Raw genomic sequence first — 14,172 nt, 5'->3', positions numbered from 1 at the left:
TTGGCACACTGTGGAAGCACAGGAGGTCTGTGCTGATCAGGGCTGTGTGTCGCTGATTGTGTTGCTTGACCCTAGTGCAGCATTTGATACCACTGATCATTCCATTCTTCTAGATAGACTAGAAAATGTTGTGGGAGTTAAGAGAACAGCCCTCTCCTGGCTCAGGTCTTATTTAAGTGATCGCTATCAGTATGTTGATGTAAATGGTAATTTTTCTAGACATACTGAGGTAAAGTTTGGTGTTCCACAAGGTTCTGTCTAGGGTCCACTGCTTTTTTCTTTATGTTACCTCTGGGTGATATTATTCGTAAACATTGTATTAGTTTCCATTGTTAGGCTGATGGCACACAGTTGTATGTTTCTGCAAAACCTGATGAGAGACACCAGCTTAATAGAATTGAGGAATGTGTAAAGGACATTAGACACCGGATGCTTATCAACTTCCTTCTGCTTAACTCTGACAAGACTGAAATACTTGTACTCAGACCACATGCAGCTAGAAGTAAGTTTTCTGATTACACAGTAACTCCGGATGGCCCTTCTGTTTCTTCATGTGCAGCAGTAAAAGTCCTCGGAGTGATTATTGACCCCAGTCTTTCAATTGAAACTCACATTGAAAACATCACCTGGATAGCTTTCTTTCATTTCAGAAATATTGCTAAGATAAGAAATGTAATGTCACTACATGACATGGAAAAACTAGTTCATGCTTTTGTTACCTCCAGGTTGGATTATTGTAATGCCTTACTGTCTGGATGTTTCAATAAGTGCATAAACAAGCTCCAGTTAGTTCAAAATGCAGCAGCAAGAGTCCTTGCTAGAACTAGAAAATATGACCACATCACCCCTGTCTTATCCACACTGCACTGGCTCCCAATCAAATTTCATATTGATTATAAAGTACTACTATTGACCTTTAAAGCACTGAATGGTCTTGCTCCACAGTACCTGAGTGAACTTCTGGTCCTCTATGACCCGCTATGTCTACTTAGATCAAAAGGTGCAGGCTATCTGCTGGTACCTCATATAGTGAAGGCTACACCAGGGGGCAGAGCCTTTTCTTACAAAGCCCCACAGTTATGGAACAGCCTTCCAAGTAATGTTTGGGAATCAGACACAGTCTCAGCATTTAAGTCTAGGCTGAAAACATATCTGTTTAGTCAAGCCTTTTATTAATGGTGTTTATGAGGTAAAGGAGTAGATCTGGAGGGTCCTCAGAAATAGTGTTTTGGTAAATTGGGATGTATGGATGCTGTCAATCCCCCACTTGCTTGCTCACTTGAGTTTGTTGACAGTGTAGTGGCTGGCTGCTTTATGTCCTGGGGCTCCCTCATGCCTGTGTTACCTTCTGGCTCTCCCCTTTTAGTTATGCTGTCATAGTTAGTTTTGCCGGAGTCCCTGCTTGTACTCAGTGCAATATGTATACTGTTCCTACTTATTCAGGTGACACTAGGCATACCTAACAACCTGTGTTTTCTCTCTCTTCCCCCCCAATCTGTCCCTCTGAGTTAGATGTAGGTCCTGGATCGAGATGCTGACCTCTTCTGCTCCTCGGACCTGCCTGATCCATCCTGGTGCCCTGTGTCTGGTTGGAGTTTCATTGCATCACTTCTGTAGAGGACAGCCCCATGTGGACAGTTGAAAGTCACACTTGGAGGACGTTCTGGACACTTACAGTAATGCTTTTATGGCTGAGGACTACAGTTGACTTGCTAACTTTAGGATTGCAGTTGTCATGAGCAGTTTTGCACTCAAGTTTCCATCAGTGAAGAGTTTATAACATCAACAAAACTCACTTCATGTTAAAACTGTTAATGTTATAGTCATGTTGTCTGTTGTTGCCCAGATGAGGATGGGTTCCCTTTTGAGTCTGGTTCCTCTCGAGGTTTATTCCTCAGGTTGTCTGAGGGAGTTTTTCCTTGCCACCATCACCACAGGCTTGCTCATTGGGGATAGATTAGGAATAAAATTAGCTCATGTTTTAAGTCGTTCAAATTCTGTAAAGCTGCTTTGCAACAATGTTTATTGTTAAAAGCGCTATAAAAATAACTTGACTTGACTTCAGGAGGTACCTTACTTCTACAGGAAAAACAATTACCCTTCACTCCTGGAAGCCATATTGTTACCTCAGCAACTTGCCATTTGTAAGTATGATGCTCACACTGATTCAGATCCTATCTCCACAGGAAATGCAGCAGCAGATGCAGCGTCCAAGCAAGCCGTGTCCCAAGGGCCTTCCAAACTCATGCTGAGTACTAACACAAATACTAACAAATACTAACCTTATTGTGACACCTATTGCTGACTTATATGATCGACAGGCAAAAGCTACATCAGAAGAATACCACATTTGGAGAAGAGCAGGTTGTATTCATATACAACGTATTTGGTATGGTCCAGATGGATTCAAGCCATGTATGCCCAAGTGTTAATTTCCCTTATTTTGCAAAATTGACACATGGTCATGACCATGTCTCAAAGGGAGGAATGAGCAGCACCACTGCACGCTTCTGGTTTACAAAAGGATTCATGAATTTTGCCCAAAAATTTTGCAAGAAGTGTGTCACTTGTGCTAAACACAATATAGGTTGGGGGCAACAGGTAACACAAGGCTGCACACCCACAACCACAGACACCATTTGAATATTTGCAGATGGATTTTATTGAATTGACACCTGCAGAAGGGAAAAATACTGTCTGGTAATAGTAGATATGTTCTCTAAATGGGCAGAGGCATTCCCCGCTTCCAAACAAGCAGGAGCTGTAGCGAAAGCTCTGTTAACTGATATCATTCCCAGATGGGGCACTGCCCCAATCCCTGCCCATTGCCCTATCCTAACCCCGCCCATTGTACTTTTGTATATGCACACGAGAGTCAGAGCAAGAACAAACTTGAGCCCATTTGAAACACTCTTTGGCAGACCACCAAATACTGGGATAGGCCCTCAGCCAATTCCACAGCTGACTACAGGCCTATGCAAAGATGAAATGATGTGTTATTGTGCAGAACTCACTTCTGTATTATGTCTCATCCATGAGCAGGTAAAAGGAGGCACTACCAAGTACAGCTGAAACTATGCTACATGGGGAAGCCTGGGGATTGGATAGTGGTGAAAGATTTCAGGTGAAAATGCTGGAGAGATGGAAGGTCACTAGGACTGTATTAGGTGGTGCTTACAACTCAGACAGCTGTAAAGGTAAAGGAAAGAGCAACATGGATACATGCTAGTCACTGCAAGAAAGCACCACACCTAGAAGGAGAGGACAAGACACAGGCAGTACGTTAGTGGCTGCGTAGAGTATTACTGCGCCTCACTGACTGTGGGAAGAGTGCATAAACAGGCATGCCTGCACTCAGAGCACCAGTCAGTGCCAGCTATAGGCAAGGTTTTATTGTATGGAGCCTCTCCTTACGTGTCTGACATCATGAAGAATCCATTCCAGCACCACATAAAAGCTGTATGGGCTGCACTAATTGTGCTTGGGGTTGCAGTGATCTTATCCTGTTTGCTCCCAAAAATACTACAACAAAGACAAAGTGAAACAGACCCAAATCATTTTGCACCTGTGGTCCACAATGAGTTTTGGAAATATGCAAACTACACAGTGAAGAGTCTAAACTTTACAGAACTGTGTGTAGTGTGCACCCTGATCCCCCATACATCGGCTCAGCCTTTTGCATGTAAACCCACAAGAACAAGCCTGAATGATACTCTAAGGGCCATGGTAAATGTCAATCACTAATCTTTTTTTTTATTTTTTCTGCAAATAATTTTCCAGTATCCTTTTCAATTTTTATTGTACTTTCACTTTCCTTTTTCTGCATTTTAAATTATTTCAGAAGAACACTAAGACTGGAAGCTTTCTTTTTTCTCCTCTTGCATAAAGACCATAAGCGGAGGCCATCCACATCGGCTCTGCTTTAATATCAACAGATCCTCGATTAAGGTACGTGAATAATGGCACACCGTCAGCTTCTTCAGTGTGCTGTGTACAAGGTGTTTAGTCATTCTTCCTCTGTCACTAGTGATAGCTTAATTTGTGACAAGTACAGATTAGTTAGCTCTCTGATGGAGAAGATTGCAGCTTTGGATGTGCATATCCAGACTTTAGAGAGGGCTAATGAGAATGAGAACAGTGTAGTTTCTGCAGGGGAAAGTCTGGATGCTCTAGATGAAGTTAATAATCCCTCAAATCTGGCATTAGAGCTCTCACAGGGTGACAACTCGGCAGCATATGCATAGAACCAAAGTTACCACTGAGGCTCACCCATGGGAGCACCACTCCTCTCCGCTTCACGTGTCGAACAAGTTTGCCCTCCTCAGTGATGCACCAGCTGAGAAACCTGAAAGAGCTCTGGTTATAGGGGACTCTATCATATCAGAATCAGAATTACTTTATTAATCCCCAGAGGGAAATTCAAATTTGCTACCAAGCTCCTGAATCAGAGAAGTAAACATGTCTAAAAATAGAAGATAAAATCGTCTGAAAAAGAATAAATAAAATAAAATGAAATGAAATAAATTTAAATAAGTTTGTGGCAGCAGGGGCGTGGTCAAGTGTTGGTCTGTGACCAGAGGGCGGAGTCAGAATCACTGCACCTGATGTTGGTTAATCTATGTTTGTGTGTCTTCCCCAGTGACCGCGCCCTATATAAGGAGAGAGAGAGAGAAGAGGAGGGAAGCTCTCTCCCTGACCTGACGACTCGTGTGTGTGTGTGTGTGTGTGTGTGTGTGTGTGTGTGTGTGTGGCTGAGAGAGTGAATATAGTTACTGAAAAGTACAACCCCGATTCCAAAAAAGTTGGGACAAAGTACAAATTGTAAATAAAAACGGAATGCAATAATTTACAAATCTCAAAAACTGATATTGTATTCACAATAGAACATAGACAACATATCAAATGTCGAAAGTGAGACATTTTGAAATTTCATGCCAAATATTGGCTCATTTGACATTTCATGACAGCAACGCATCTCAAAAAAGTTGGGACAGGGGCAATAAGAGGCTGGAAAAGTTAAAGGTACAAAAAAGGAACAGCTGGAGGACCAAATTGCAACTCATTAGGTCAATTGGCAATAGGTCATTAACATGACTGGGTATAAAAAGAGCATCTTGGAGTGGCAGTGGCTCTCAGAAGTAAAGATGGGAAGAGGATTACCAAATCCCCCTAATTCTGCGCCGACAAATAGTGGAGCAATATCAGAAAGGAGTTAGACAGTGTAAAATTGCAGAGTTTGAACATATCATCATCTACAGTGCATAATATCATCAAAAGATTCAGAGAATCTGGAAGAATCTCTGTGCGTAAGGGTCAAGGCCAGAAAACCATGCTGGGTGCCCGTGATCTTTGGGCCCTTAGACGGCACTGCATCACATACAGGCATGCTTCTGTATTGGAAATCACAAAATGGGCTCAGGAATATTTCCAGAGAACATTATCGGTGAACACAATTCATCGTGCCATCTGCTGTTGCCAGCTAAAACTCTACAGTTCAAAGAAGAAGCCGTATCTAAACATGATCCAGAAGCGCAGACGTCTTCTCTGGGCCAAGGCTCATTTAAACTGTGGCAAAGTGGAAAACTGTTCTGTGATCAGACGAATCAAAATTTGAAGTTCTTTATGGAAATCAGGGACGCCGTGTCATTCGGACTAAAGAGGAGAAGGCGACCCGAGTTGTTATCAGCGCTCAGTTCAGAAGCCTGCATCTCTGATGGTATGGGGTTGCATTAGTGCGTGTGGCATGGGCAGCTTACACATCTGGAAAGACACCATCAATGCTGAAAGGTATATCCAGGTTCTAGAGCAACATATGCTCCCATCCAGACGACGTCTCTTTCAGGGAAGATCTTGCATTTTCCAACATGACAATGCCAAACCACATACTGCATCAATTACAGCATCATGGCTGTGTACACTGTAAAAAAAATACCCTGTTAAAAAACAGGAATGACCTGGCAGCAGAGTTTCCAGGAGATTCCTGTTATTTAACGGTGCTCTAGTTTAACACTAAGTTCATGTAAAATAACAACATGAACTCACTGTAAACTAACAAGAATCACCCGTTATGATTTTCAGTATCTTCCTGTTATTAAACGATGTAAAAACAATAATACTGTTAAACAGGAATGACCTGCAGCAGAGTTTCCAGGAGATTCCTGTTATTTAACGGTGCTCTAGTTTAACACTAAGTTCATGTAAAATAACAACATGAACTCACTGTAAACTAACAGGAATCACCCGTTATGATTTTCAGTATCTTCCTGTTATTAAACGGTGTAAAAACAATAATACTGTTAAACAACAGGAATGACCTGCAGCAGAGTTTCAAGGAGATTCCTGTTTTTTTTAACAGTGCTTTGTTTAAATACTAAGCATGACAATAATAGTACAAAACAGTATTATGTAAACACAAAATAATTTTATTTCATATATTAAGATATCAATTCATACATATGTCATTAAAATCACAATTACTCAAGTCATTTTCAACAACTACCAATTCATGGAGGCTCTTCCATTGAGGAAAGGGAGGATCATCCTCCTTTACATTTCAAATAAAATTATAATTAGAAAATTATAATTTTCATATTTCATCGATTCAATAATAATAAAAAAAACCTCATGTTATATTGATTCCTTACATACAAAACGAATTATTGAAAGCCTAATTGTGATTACAGAAACTATAAAGCAGTGGAAACCAAAATAAATATTACATCAGACCAACACTCTTCCCTTACATATTTGTTATTTGTTTACACTCCTACAGTAAAATCAACTTTTGCAGTGTATTTTCAACTTAAAATTTTACACTTACACTCTGAAATTAACAATTACACTCTGAAATTAACAATTTTTTTCTTCTATTGGTCAGGACAATTCAGCCTGTTGGATAGTTGATGGGTCAATTCAGCCTGTAGAAAAGAGAAACAAGCAGGGATCGGGAGAGAATTACAGCCTGATTAACAGGAAAATGGTGCCAAAATTATCCATGTGTTGTGTGCCACACATTATCAATTACCAATGATTTACTGTACATTCACACCAGAGGGTACAAATTTTACAAAGCACACAGAAGTAATCTTCTTTCCATTTAACGTGGATGGAAAGTTCATGCACCTATGCACCTAAGTAATACAGGCTAAAAAGCACATTCGCTGATAATGCTATGTTAGTCAAAACTGATTACTTGTAACTGTAGTAACTGTACTTCTGAAGACGTTTCACTTACCATTTTCACACCAGGGCGTAGCGGTAATCCATCACCTTCCTCAGCAAGGATGAAACCTTGGAGGGGGAGTTTCTCCTCCTCTTCCCACTGGCCTTCGTCCCCCTTTCGGGATTGATGCCCACAAGACACCTGAGAAGATAACCATCTGATATGAATCTGTTAAGCACAATGGAGTTCAGCTAGAGATTACTTAACCTTGATCAGCCATATAGTCTAGTTACCAGAGGGGGTTCTCAAACACCCCGTGTTGCCAAAACCTTTTTTTTTTAAAGACTCAGCCATATGTCTACTTCACAATAAGAACTAGAAAAGCACTCGGAGAGCGCAGACCTCCGCCAAGCACAACATTTCCTTCCATATTGTGGATCAGCCTTTGGCTGACAGAGGACCCCATTGTCAGGCACTGAGAGAAATGTCATGAGTTTTGGCCAATAATTAAGCGAGATATTGAGGAACAAAAATTTGGGCCCCATTTACCACAATGTTAAAGAAAATTTTAAAGTGATCTAGAATCCAGGATTTCTTCTGGATCACCCCCAAAAGTTAATCATTTCTTCCTTTTCCCATTTCCAACAAACCCTGAGAATTTCATCAAAATTCGTCGATAACTTTTTGAGTTATGTTGCTAACTAACAGACAGACAGACAGACCCTCCCAAAAACATTACCTCCTTGGCGGAGGTAAACATTGAAAATGCTGCAAACTGTCCCATGGGTGTTTTTCAGAGGTTGATGTAGGACTGCAGACAGAACACAGAACCAGTGGCTCAACCCTTCAGCAGTTGAGCTTTGAACATTCATACTAGATTCAACTCCCAACATGACATAAGCCTATGTACAGTACATCAAGACGTCACATTGAATTCAACCACCATTCCAATCCAACGACCAATCTCAGTCCAGAAGCACAAAAACCTTCCAGTCTGTGGCAACCTCCCTCACATAAACATAAAGCAGTGCAATGCAGTGATGCTGCTTTGCATTTGCATCACCTAATACAGACTTTTATACATTTACAGGCAATAAGCTCACAGCAGGCTTTTGAAGCTTCAGCAAGTGAGGTCCAGTATGGTTAAAAAATGCCATCCACTGGTTTGACACAACCCCGTTTTGATGGACAAGGTAAATGACATAACATAGAATTCAAGTTGAACATGTGAAATGAAATTACCGTTGGATGAACTCCAGGGTGCAAGCTGCCTCTTCCTGATACTGCAGGTTCATATTGTAGAAAACTGCAAACAACGTCCCCAGGCCAGTGAGGAATGTCCCCATACTTGTCCCCTCACAGACCACACAGCACTCGGCGCTTACCATCCACCTTTGGTGGTTGCCTTGTAGTTCACCTAAAAAAAAAAAAAAAAAAAAAAAAAAAAGAGTTCATCTTATTCAATTTAGTGTATACCTGTAGATGCATGTCACCGATGATTGGTGGATTTCTTTTGCGGATTTGTTAAAAAAAAAAATACATTTAAAACATAGTTGTAAACAGCAATGCAGGTTCATTTCTCTTCATTGTCACCAAACCTCCTAATAAACTTTAATGGAACAAAACTTCATTACTTTCTATAGGAATTGTGCAAGGATTGATCATGTTTGCAAGGATTTATGGTGGAATCAGAATGGCCAAAACACCAAGAGATGAGCCTAAATGCATTTGTTGAGAAATGTAGCACCCCCTAGAAAAAATGTCTAAAAAAAAAAAATTACCTAGCAATATCACGCGAGGAGTCACGGACAGGCTGGACGATTCGACATCTGCTACAGTTGCACATCCCTTAACAAAACAAAAAAAAACACAATTAAGTCTTCATGGTTGGTTTGTGTGTGTGTGTGTGTGTGTGTGTGTTTTCTCAGTGAGTGGTCTCAGTCTGTGTGTGTAATGAATGGAGACAATGACTTTGAACATTTGCAAGTCTATGTCTGTTGTTATATGTTATGTCTGTCCGGTACCTCATGTCTGAGGTCTCCCCTGAGTGGCTCAATGATGTTGAAGCCAGGAGACTGAGATGGTCACTCCAGGACCTTCATTTTATATTTTCTGAGGCTAACTCACCAGGGTATGTATAAATGGCGTCATTAAAACAATAAGTGATAGAAAAGGATTTGTTATCATTCATATTCTCTGAAAAATGTCTACAAAAGTAAACATTCTTCCAATATGTCTGCGCAACCATAAGATGTTATTTAGACTCTTAATTGCATAATGTTTTTATCTCAACGGGGGCTCTACAGCCCCCCCGCATGTCATGCATCATTCCAAATCATGGAAAATGCAATCACCATGAAAATGATAAAGAGCTGATCTTTGTCTGGTCTCTGCCAAAGAAATTCACAAATGGTGAAACAAAAAGTTCAACTGGCATGGAAAGAGACACGCAAGCTAATCCACCACGGCAAGGTGTCAGCTCATTAGGATTAGTTTTGTTTTGTTTTTTGTTATATATATATATATATATATATATATATATATATATATATATATATATATATATATATATATATATATATATATATATACACACACTTATTTTTCCTTTTCTTCCATTAGAATAGTATTTCTCAACGAGGGCTTTAAGGAGCCCTAGGGGGGCCTTGAGAAGGAGACGACAGAGAGGGGGAACGCACAGTTAATTAATTTTTGTAATACAAAGGGGGAGGGGGGCTTTGATGATGTTATGATGTTACGGGAGCAATGGCAGGCTTAGGATGAGGTCAAGGGGGCGTTTGTTCAAAAATGGTTGAGAACCACTGCATTAGAAAATGAATCATGATGTTGCATCTAAGCCTTCTTCCATGGCTTAAAAGTGTCCTTTAGGAAGGCATCTAACCCCACAGCTCCCGGGACTGTAACCTTACTAACTTTAACCCTGTAGTAACTCATCATGAATATGAAAGGATGTCTACAAGGTGTGTGTGTGTGTGTGTGTGTGTGTGTGTGTGTGTGTGTGTGTGTGTACAGTAAATGAAGTACGGAAAGAGCCTAAACAATGAGATGGGTGTGCAAAGGTGTGTACACAAGGACAGAATGGGCTGTATTTCATGAGTCTGTGCAAAATGCTAGTTTTTCAATGAATGAATGTTTAAAAAAAGGGTGGTTTTGTGGCTTAAGCATGTGTCCAGTATGTGTCTGAACAAGTGAAACAGGGATGAAAAGTGAGGTGTGTGTGAGTTAAAGAGGAAAAGCATAGGGACTTACATTTCCTTGAAGAATAAGTCCCGAGACATCTTCACAGAAATGGGCCAACAGAAGTTTGATGATCTTGTAGGGAAGGTCGGCACTGAGACCATAAGTATTTAGGACCTCCTTCACACCTGCATTCGTTGGCTTGGCTTTGAACATGTCCACTATGATGCTCCCACAATCGTCTATGGCTACTTCAAGGGCACGGAGAACTTGCACATCAGTGAGTCGTTGGAAGTGAGCGATAAGCCCACTTTGAGAAAACAAATAGGGCCATTTTGCTTTCAGATGGGCTATCGTTGGTGAAGGCATAGCATTTACATGGCGGCGCTGCAAATAAAATGTGGTGGCCATCAGTTGGTTCACCTCTGCTCTATCAGCACCTTGTGCACCACTTTGGCTGTAAATGTCTTCCAGGTGTTGACGACTGGCCTCCATTGACTGCTCAGTCTGGCCTTCAGGGAGGCTTGGTTGAAACTGTGTACAGCCATATGTGTCTTTTGGGCCACGTTTTTCTGCTGGAGACTTGGCTTCACGGTATTGACGGATGGAGCTGTTCCTGTTCAGATTGTCAATCCGGTTCTTCACTTGCACTAGCAAGGACAGGTAGCCTCCGTCAATCACGTGCCCATTTTCACGGACATCGGTGAAGCTTTTAGGATATTGCTGCACTATGCCTCGGCAAACGGTAAGACATTCAGCACGAGTTGGGTTTGGCTGATGTTTCCTTATTTCATCGGACAGTATCTGAATGAACTGGCGACGGGCAGCTGGTGATGGTCTTCTTTCTGAAGTAACAGCGAAGGTTATCTCAGCTGGCATATGGGACCATGGGACTTGGAAACCCTCTGCCCAGGGTTTTTTTGTAGGCTGTGGAGAAGCCTGGCTGTTGTGGGTAGGGGAGAAGTCTGCCGGTGCAACCAGTGGTGGCATCACAGGGAAGTCTGGCAGGACAGTGAGGTCTAAAGTTACTACCTCTGATTCTGAAAATGAGAAATATGAGATTATATGTTAACTGTATGATGGAACAATGTAATAAACACAAATATAAATGATACAGTTGTATGGAAATACTGGGCCTACTTAAAATATCAACACACACAATGGAGGACTACATATTTTCTTTTCTTCACTATATGAACGAAAGATGTAATAATTACAAAGTAGAACATATGAATTATACAGTTGAATAGAACAGATTGGGCCTACTTTTTTGTGTACTTTTTTCTTTGTCTTTATATTACAAATACAAAAATGATTGAACACATCCACATAATCTGTGGTCAACAGCAATAACATTAAAAAGAAACACAAAATAATTGTATGTATATATATACACTATGTACATCTATGTACATCAACCACCATGCTTCACTCAACTTTGCCAGCACTCACACTCAATTAATTCTTTATTTAATGAACAATGTAAAAATCTTTTACAGCCTCCTGACTGTGTATTTTCTGCTAAAAAAACAGGGTCCGCTGTCATTAAACCCCGAATGTAATTTTTGGTATGCCCTAATGAGCTTCGCGGGAAAAACGTACCATACGAAAAATTCACTTTACGTACCGCCACAGACATATTTACATTTGTATCAACTGCTGGCAATGTCGGATGAAAAACATTCTCACAGCGAGCTTATTTAAACAGCATTTTTTCATTACGGTGTAGATTTTGAGACAGGCATGCCACGGGCACCGCACAAACTACGTAATCCTCCATTGTGCCCCTTTAAGTTGATATCATAAGTGCTAAAACGCTTTCACACTATTGTACAGTAGGGCTAATTCCATTATGCAAAAATGATTTTGCAGATTATTTAAGAGATATTGTTGGTGTATTTGTGTTCTGCTTTATACATAAGCTTCACTGTACACTTAAATTGTGTAAAAGACAATGCATACCCATTTTGAAAACAGCCAGGAGTCTCCGGACTTGCAAAACAGGAATTAGACCTTCAAGGTCCACCTGAGTCACATATTTAAGATCATGCTTTGTCCGCAGCCCCATCTCCAAAAGGCGCACCATGATGGCCTCCACTTCCGCTGCATCGGGCAAAGCCCTGCTCACCACCTCCCTCACCTCGTCCACAGCTGACATCTGGAAGACAAGCATGGTGTAAAACGGTTACAGGCATGCCAGAGAACTTGTACTGCTGCAATGGATAATAATCCAGGAGGTCTTCCTGGTTTACACAGTTGTAGCTACCAAGTGACCTGAAAGCATAGATACCCATGTCATGGAGAGGCACAGCCATGCATTTTTCACATACAAAATAGACTGAATTGCTTTGGTGGATGACAAGCGCCACAATTTTACCCATTGTGTATCCATCTGCATTCTCTCCCATCACTACAAGCATATTTTTTTATATTGTGTGCCCTTCACCGTGGCCTGTGGTGCAATCATGGTGTTGCCAGGGGAAAACCCCTTGTCTGCAACACAACCCCTGACTCGGTCATCAAGCTCTGTAGGCAAATACTCAACAGCCTTCTCTACATGGATGTCTGATGGAAAGACACTACCAGCATGCAAGTACGCTTGAAGAAGCTGGTGCCTTTCAGAGAGTGTCATGGGCAAGTTTTTGAAGTTGTGGAGCTTCCTGGCGCATTGCTTAAAATATGAGTGCTTACTCTCAAATCTTATGGCCCTTTTCCACTACCCTTTTTCAGCTCACTTCAGCTTGCTTCAGCTCACTTCAGCCCGACACGGCTCGCGTTTCGACTACCAAAAACCAGCACAACTCAGCTCGTTTCAGCCCTGCTTAGCCCCTAAAACTCGCACGGTTTTGGAGTGGGGCTGAAGCGAGCCAAACCGTGCCGAGTGAGGTTGGGGGCGTGAGCAGACACTCCCCTGTGCACTGATTGGTGAGGAGGAGTGTCCTCACATGCCCACACACGCCCCGCGAGCGCGCTGGGATCTGTAAACACCGCAAACCCGGAAGAAGAATAATTATGAATTACGAGAATTTCTGAAGCCTTATGCGCCTCGCCTCATCTATACGCTCTTGCCAGTATCTGTTGGCGTTGTCGGTGACAACAAGCCACAGCACCAAGACCAGCAACACTAACGACTCCATGTTTATTGTTTACTATTCGGGTCGTGAGACTACCACTTAAAAGCTCACTGAATCAGTGACATACAGAGCATCGTGGACGAGTTCGCGGAGCGCAAGGCTCGTCGTATGCCCTTCAAATAATGCGCGCAGTAGGCTATTGATGTTTTATTATGAGCCATGTACAGTATGTCGCCTAATGTTTTTTTGTTTCTGAGTTACATGTTCGTTTGAAGAACTTAATGTACAAAATAACATAGTTGCACCCCGTAGTGTTGAAACTGGTAAACACAGTGCATTCAGTGAGGTTTGCACCGCCCTCCTTTTATTTCTGACTCTTCCTGTCACCGTTGCAACCTCTGAGCGCTCATTCGTATGCCCTTCAAATAATGTGCGCAGTATAGGCTATTGATGTTTTATTATGAGCCATGTACAGTATCCTAATGTTTTTTGTTTCTGAGTTACATGTTCGTTTGAAGGACTTGATGTACTAAATAACATAGTTGCACCCGGTAGTGTTGAAATTGGTAAACACCGCAGTTGCGGACATTTTGTAGCCTAAAATGATGTTATGATAAGCTTTAATAAAGGGCCCGGTCATTTGCCCCGCCCCCGGCCCGGCTCTGACTTGTTCCGCCACTGTCACTGATGTCACTGTTTGCGCTGCTTAACGACATCACGTGACGTCCACCCACTTTC

Source organism: Neoarius graeffei, chromosome 17 (genome assembly GCF_027579695.1).
Source record: "Neoarius graeffei isolate fNeoGra1 chromosome 17, fNeoGra1.pri, whole genome shotgun sequence".
Taxonomy (NCBI): domain Eukaryota; kingdom Metazoa; phylum Chordata; class Actinopteri; order Siluriformes; family Ariidae; genus Neoarius; species Neoarius graeffei.
Note: the sequence above shows the minus strand (reverse complement) of the source record.